Below are 7,520 nucleotides of genomic sequence, written 5' to 3'. Positions count from 1 at the left end.
AATGTTGAAACCAAGGAAAACTACCTGTTGACGGTGACACGGGATCTTGCCTCAGTGAAAGCATTAACACTGACCATGTTCAGGGACCATATTTTACCATCAGTAATCTGGTTATGGAAAACAAACTGGTCCACAATGAAACGGTGCAATCGCCAAACTGACCTACAGGTGGAGCAGGAAAGACCTTATTCACAAAGCTCCCAGAGTTCCAGCTGTCACGGCTCAGAAGCAGATGAGATCCTTCTCTCACCCAGGCACACCTTGTAAGATGGGTGAGCAGTGTCCTCACCCAGGGGTTAGCTCATCTCTGACGTGTTTTGGTGGACAAGTCTTGAGTGGAGGCAGCTTTGGGGGTCTATGCAAGCAGGGCTGCCACAAGGAGCTAGTGCCAGGATACTGATGCTCCCCAACCTACACAAGATGTTGACTAACTTTTCATTGCTCATTATTCACGTGCTCATTTTAATGCTAGAGACACAACTGATTTGGAATCCAGTTATCTGAGGAATACCTGTTTTCCTTTTGGAAAACAAGAAAGACTCTTCTAGGAGTGTAATTCAAATGGGAGCCATTTTGATTTAAATAAGAGGAGGCTGCTGACACTGTGTTCTCTATGAAGGGTCCTGGATGTTGGGATTAGCTCTCCTGGCCAAGCCTCCTGGAGCCTGAATTTGTCAGTCTTTTAGACATGTTCTTAATTTTTTTTACACTAATGTGAATAATGAGGAGCTTTTCAAAAGGCTGGAGCTGTGCCAGTGGAAAAGTGATGGAAATAAGAAGACCAGAATTAATCTAGTGCAAATCCATGGGAGTTCAGCCTGTGCTTTATCTGTGGGGCAACTGTTGGCAGGCTAGAAATAGTTGTAGGGTTGCCTTAGCTGTCACTCAGTATGCCGTAAATGCAAAGCTCCTAATGCTGAGCCTCAAGAGTAATAAATAAATAAAACATTAATGAGTGAATAATGCATAGACTTTTAGTGGAGTGGAAACATTGCTAAGCACATGCAACCACAAAGAAGCACACAGATGCTGTGTTACAAAACCAAAAAAATGCCACTCCAAAACACATAAAAATCCCCCTCCCCAAAAGAAACACTGCCACAGGCAAACCACTTATAGCTTGTGGATAACATGTGAGGAAACAATCAAGATCTTGCTACATCCAGCTCAATAAAGAATGCTTTTTTCCTGAATCCCTGAGCTGCAGCCGGCCACAGATGTTCCCTGCTTTCAAACAGTTCTGAATTCATTTTTATGGTTATTCATTTCGTCTAGACAAGGAGAGTCACTCCACTCCGAAGTACTCTGTTAAATGAATAAATATTTATTCCAACAGGCAAATGGAGAAAGCCCTTTTCTGTCAGGGTGCTGGCAGAAAGATTTCCATCTCTGCCTTGCTAAACTCATGCCACTTTTGCAGGAACCAGGGCATTTGTCCAAGACATTTTGAACAAATACTCCTTTTTTAAAAAAACCTGTTCAAGCAGAGAAACTGGTTTCTTAGGTACCTTGACAGACAAGATTTAACAAAGTCTTGCCCAGATGGGGAAAGCAGAGGGAGCCCTCACCTGATAGGAAAAAGTACACCTCCAAAATGCACCTTTAGTAATGTTAGATACATGACATTTAGGCAATTAGAAGAAGTCAAAACAAGCTGTGGTGTAATATGGTATTGCCACTCCACTATTGCTTCTCACTTTCAGCACACGACACATCACTCCAGCCTCTGTTACACTTAAGCAGCTTTTTGGGAGCTGAGCTGGCTTCTGAAAAAGAAAACCACAGCTTTTGGGCAGCAATGAGGAATGTTAAGTTAGCTTAGTGCCATCACTGAGATAATGGTGGGACCCTACAGACAGCCCTGTGAGCACAACTATGTCAGCATGAGCTGTGTTTCTCCAGTTTGTAACATGCAATCTAGGACCTGGGAAGAGTCACTGAGAAATCACAATATTGCTTTCTCCAGTATGTCAGTGTTTGAAACAAAAATCCTTGGATTTACTATTAAATTGGAAGTCACAAAGTGTTCCTGACAAAAACGCTGGAGGATATACTCCTATTCATATTTCCAGGACTGTATTTGCTAGTTTTCCCTCAAAACATGAGGTCTAAAAAGGCTATTTTTCCTCAGAACAACTGAAGTGTGAGTGCTTAAGCACCTTCTTACTTTGGCAGCTGCAGCTTTAAGGCAAACAACATGAGGTTTGCAAGTGCAGAAAGAAGACAGATTTCTGACACTGAAGAAATTTCTCTAAATATTTTCTTTTTCAGGTGTCAGTGCTATACAAATACATTGTTTTACACACACTTAATGTAACACTTTACCCTTTAACATGCCTTATACACATCCTCTGGTTTGTTTTTCTTCAAGTTTGGTCAAAGTTACTCACACGTTTGTTTCTCCTCCATCCCACAAATGGTTTCTTTGCTTTTAAAAAATGAGTTTTCAATTTTATCAAATAAGAATATAATTTGGCCTCTTTTATTTATATTGATGACCAATAGAGTTTAATTAGGCATATTTCCAACTACCTTGTCTTACCCTAGAAATCATTACAAAATCAGAGGAATGTGTTCCTCTAAATATGGAGGCTTGGTGTTTAGTTTGCCTCCAACCATATGCCAGGACAGTTCAGAAGTAAAAATCACTTCCTCAGTGGGAAGGAATGATTCCTGCTGAGAAAGAAAGGCACTTCAGCTCTTTCGTTACCGGTCTCCATTTAACCTGCCATTCAGTTTGCCATGATATTTGTAAAATCTCACATTTCTTTAGGATCCTTTGATTGATGCAGCTCCAGTCTAGCTTGAACTTAATATACCTTTTTAATTAAGGTTTCTGCTGTGATGACAGGCCCTCACTTATTGGAAAGGAAGAGCTGAGAAGAGAACAGGGAAGCGAGGGCTGAGTTGCACCATCACCTTTCTCCTCTAGGCACACAAGGAAGGGAAGAGAGGAAAGTGATATCTCTCACTTGCTTTTTCTGAACAGGGGACTTACAGTCTCCCCACTGACACAGTCTGTATTTTCTCCAGGATCCCTGTGGCCAATTACGTGATGACTTAATTGTTTACTTACCTCATGACAATAAATAATGCATAAGAAGAATACTGTGCTGAGGGGAAGGCAGTAACCCAGCACAATTCCCAGAGCTGATCCCTTTCCCTGCAGAGACAGCTGTTTGCAAGACCCACAGCAGACCGTAGAGGCAGCTGTGCTGGGGACACTTCCTGATTTTGTGTTCCCTAACATAGCCTTGAGAGCCTCTCGACATTTGAGTTAAATTCTTAAGCGCAGCAGTTGTGGCCTCTTCTCTGCAATGCATGCAAAATTATTAGTCTAGGTTCACCTGGTGTTCCCACTAGTCCCACTAGTATCCTTGTCAGCACACGGGGACACCAGCTATGCAACATGTCCCTAGGAGTCACCATCACTTTGGCGACCTCCAATATCCAGCAGGGCTGGGGGACCCCTCCCACCATCCCGAGGCACTGAGAGTTCATTCCACTAGTCAGGGTAAGACCTTCTGGAAGCACAGGGAGCATAAAGGGCAGCAAGACATTTTTGGTTACGACACACTGGTGTTGGGTCTGCACAAGCACCGTATGGCACATTCAGCTTAAGCTTGTCAGCCTTTAATTAGCTGTAAGAAGGAAACAATTGAAAAGGTCCTTGCAGTAACTGGGAGCCTGCCTGGAGCTAATCTTCTTCCGTATTGTGCTGCAGAGATTCAGGCAGCTCCCCACTCCCACTTACCAGGGCAATCTCTCCAGCCCAGGCTTTCTCTCCTGCAAAAATAAAAAAGAATATGGACTTTTTCTACAATAGCTAATAGGAAACAACAACAACAAAAAACAACAACAAAAAACCAACAAACAAACCCCGAACAAATCAAAACCAAAGCCACCAAACAAAACCTCTTTTAAATTAACAAATGCACTTTTCCGTAAGACAAATGCAGCCAGCCAAGGCACATGATTTAACAATAAATTCAGGTATCGTCACAGAAAAAGTGACATTAAAGCCTCTGTTTCCAACAAAAAGCCTAGTGTGTCTAATTACCTGCATGTACTTGCGTCACTGCTACATAAGCCACCAAAGAATTTCAAATATCAATATCCTTCACCATATAAAATCTCTCTGTACACAACAGGACTGTCAGAAAACTTGAAGTAGCAGAGGCCTCTGCAGTTTTTTTGATCTAAGTACAGGCAATGATATGTTGGAAGGATACATTTTCATCTGTCCCTTCTTTCAGCTTATTCCCTTCTAGGCCCTGGAGCAGTCCAGAGCTGCAGCTGAACACAGAGTTGCTGCATTTAAATACAGACTATTCATTCCTAGCTGGCTCTCACATTCTGTCCCTACTGGGGCACAATGTCCCTCACAGACAGGTGTGGAAGCTGGAGCCGCATTGTTAGTATCAATGCAGTGGGAAGCATGTTATCCACAGCACAGTGTCCTTGATAATATGGTGAGGACATTGATCTTAAGCTCCATTAAAGGGCCCAGAGTATGAACAGGAAATGTTCACATTCAAACATTTACTCTAGATAGCTGACTACACTGATTTCTTTAGTGCATGCTTCTTTGTAACATGTAGAAGTAGAGCGCTTGTGTATGCTCATAAAAAGGAATGTGGTGTCCATAGTGTTAGCTCGGGTGTAGGCTGCCTAAAATGTGTGGTTCACTTTAAATCTTCTACTGCACTCGGGTTCCATAAGAAAGGTAAATGCACAGCCTTTCTTGCAGCGAACTTTTGCAGCCAGTCACAGCTGCAGTAGGACTTTGGAGGGCCAAGAAGGAAGAAGGAGAGGAGGGAGGTGCAGAGGGGCTGCTCCCCCACCCCATGCAGAGCACCCAGCAGTTCACAGGGGCAGGCTGCAACTTCTCTGCCTGGTCCCTGCCAGAGGTGTTTAAATCTTCATACCACAAACAGCTGATGGAATTTGCCTTTAAACTCGGAAAAGCAGGGATTAACAAACCTAATGCAGAATGTCATGAGCAGGCCTGCGTGGCTGCTGCTTGTTACTCCAATATTCTTTTACCTGTCTCAGTTCCCACTGAGAGCAGTTGGTTTCTGTCATGCCTGTTGTTCTGCAAGCATTACAGAGGTTACCGCTGCCAAAAAAACATTCTCACTTCTCCCTGCCCTCCTTTCATTTCTTACCATGGTCTGCCCCCTGCTCTAAGCTGGCACTTGCATTCAAGAGGCAGCTGTGTGAAAGCAACAAACCAACTGCTGGCCTAAGAAATAACCCTACAAAGAGAAAAATGTTATTTTTCAATCTGGGACAACTATCTAAGTCCCCATAGGGTGATAAAAGTGCTGGTGCCAACCTAGACCAAGGACACTCATGGAGGAGGAGGAGGACGGGGACACATTGCAGGCACAGAGGCTGAGAGACAGGGAGGAACATTTTCTCAGCAAAGGCGTCAATGTATGCGTGTGTGACACCACGCCTGCACGCACCCTTGTCTTTCCAGCAGGTAAGGGAATAAGACAACTCACCAGAGACTGGCAGTGTCACACAGAGACCCTCTGGGGCTTTGGCAGATTGTTCCTTCAGGACAGAGACCCCTCCGTTACTGCTATCACACCACATCCACATAACCTGCAGACCAGGCCAAGCATTTCTCAGAGAGAAGTGTTGCCATTTGAAGCATGATGCAGTTGTGCCAAAATGAAACTTTTCAGGGGGAAAAGACCCCTTGATTTTAGTGAGAAAATATATTTTTAAGAAAACTTTGAATTATCTTTCTTTGACTAAAGGATAAAAGAGATGGAGAAAGTGTTCTACAGCACATTCTTGACTTAGGCTGTGTAACAGTGTAAAAGGCTGTAGAAACGGTCATTTGAAGCAAATGCAATATTTTCAATAAACTCTTTAAATTGTGGAAGCAAATTTATTATTTTCCATGTTGGGTTTGTTCACCCACTTTATTATATAAGAGAAGAAGCAAATGGGTGTTTGTTTAAAACTCAAGAAAGCATTCAGAAAGCCAAGTGTGAACTGCAGCTCTACTGGTGCTTGCACCACACACCTCTGCTGTAAGTTATCCTCCCTGATCTCTGGGGATGGAGGAAAAGGGAGCAGAGGAAATCAAAAGCACCTCAAGAAAAAAAACCAATGTTTCCTCTTAGGTGTTGTTTTTCTCCCGTACCCTGTCAATCTTTTCTTCTTCAATAATCCATGCCTTAAGTACTATGAGGAGTGTCTTTCCCTACCTCAGTGAGCTGTGCCCAACCACAGAGGAGACTCCACAGATCCAGCAGTGTTTTATTTTGAAACACAAATGACTAAACTCTTCCATTCAACCTGCAAACACACATTGAGCCACCTGGTACATGTCATTAAAATACAAGCATGCTCAGGTGCAATTTGTCCCACGGGCAGGCTGTGGCTGTGCAGACACACTACCTCATCCTGTCTTCCACAGAACTTCATGGTATGGGCATAGTGACTTTCGATAGGATATAGTCCTATAATAGACTGCAATTTGAGAAACCTTTGTCTCTGACCATCTTCAGGTGCATTTCATAGTCACCTGGGAGCTTGTGGCCCCAAAATGTGAATCATTGATTCATGGATTTGCTGCTCAGCTGTCGAAAATCAAGCTCTCTGTGACAGAGACATCCTGGAGAGGAGTCTCAAATGGAGGAACATGCGTAGATCCCTCACAAAACTCCTTAGAAAGGAGCAGCAACATGGGACAGGTCCACACAAGTACACCCAACTCCAAAGGTGCCCTGCAGGTCATGGTGATGGCTTTGTGGTTTGGCAGAAACACTGCTTGTGGGAAGTGAGAATTTTTTGAAACAGCAAAGCTACAGGAGGGAGTCTTAGGCTCGGTTCTTCACCTCTCTTCAGAGTCCACCCTCCCAAAACACCATAGGGAAGATTCCTCGGCCTTCTACACTGTGGAATTTGGTTTATTCAAATGGATTTGTGGTTTGGGGTGGTATTTTTTAGTTTGTTTCCCTTTTATTCAGAGGGTTTACATGGATTGCTGGTTTGGGGTCCTTTCCTGCATTTGGGAGGGAAGAGTTTCTGCTTTTTGATTTTAGGAGTCTTTTTGTACTCGTTTTGTTTTGTTCTGTTATGTTTTTGGTTTTGTGTTTTTTTTTTTGTTTTTATTTTTGTTTTGGAAAAAAAAGGTAGTGTTCTCCTTTTGTTGTTTGTGTTGCTTGCATTTTTTTCCCCTTTGTTTTGCCAGGTCTTGGGGGGGAGTGGATTTAGTTTCTTTCCACTTTATTTTTTGGTTTCCTGGTTGGGTGGTTTTTGTTTTGTTGTAGTTTTTTGCTGTATTTGTTTTTGTTGTTTCTTTTTTTATTTTGTTTTGTTTTGTTTTTTCGCTTTGGGCCTTGCCTTTTGGTTGTTTTTTGGGTTTTAGTTTGTTGTGTTGTTGTTGTTTGGGGGCCTTTTTGGGTTTTGTGGTTTTGGGGGGGTTTTGGTTGATTTTTTTTTTTTCTTTGCTTTGGGGCTTGGTTTTTTGTTGATTTTTGGGTTTTGTGTTTTTT

Source organism: Pyrgilauda ruficollis, unplaced genomic scaffold (assembly GCF_017590135.1).
Source record: "Pyrgilauda ruficollis isolate IOZ18807 unplaced genomic scaffold, ASM1759013v1 scaffold74, whole genome shotgun sequence".
In the NCBI taxonomy this organism is placed as follows: domain Eukaryota; kingdom Metazoa; phylum Chordata; class Aves; order Passeriformes; family Passeridae; genus Pyrgilauda; species Pyrgilauda ruficollis.
The sequence above is the reverse complement of the archived record's forward strand: the minus strand, read 5'-3'. Positions refer to the sequence as shown.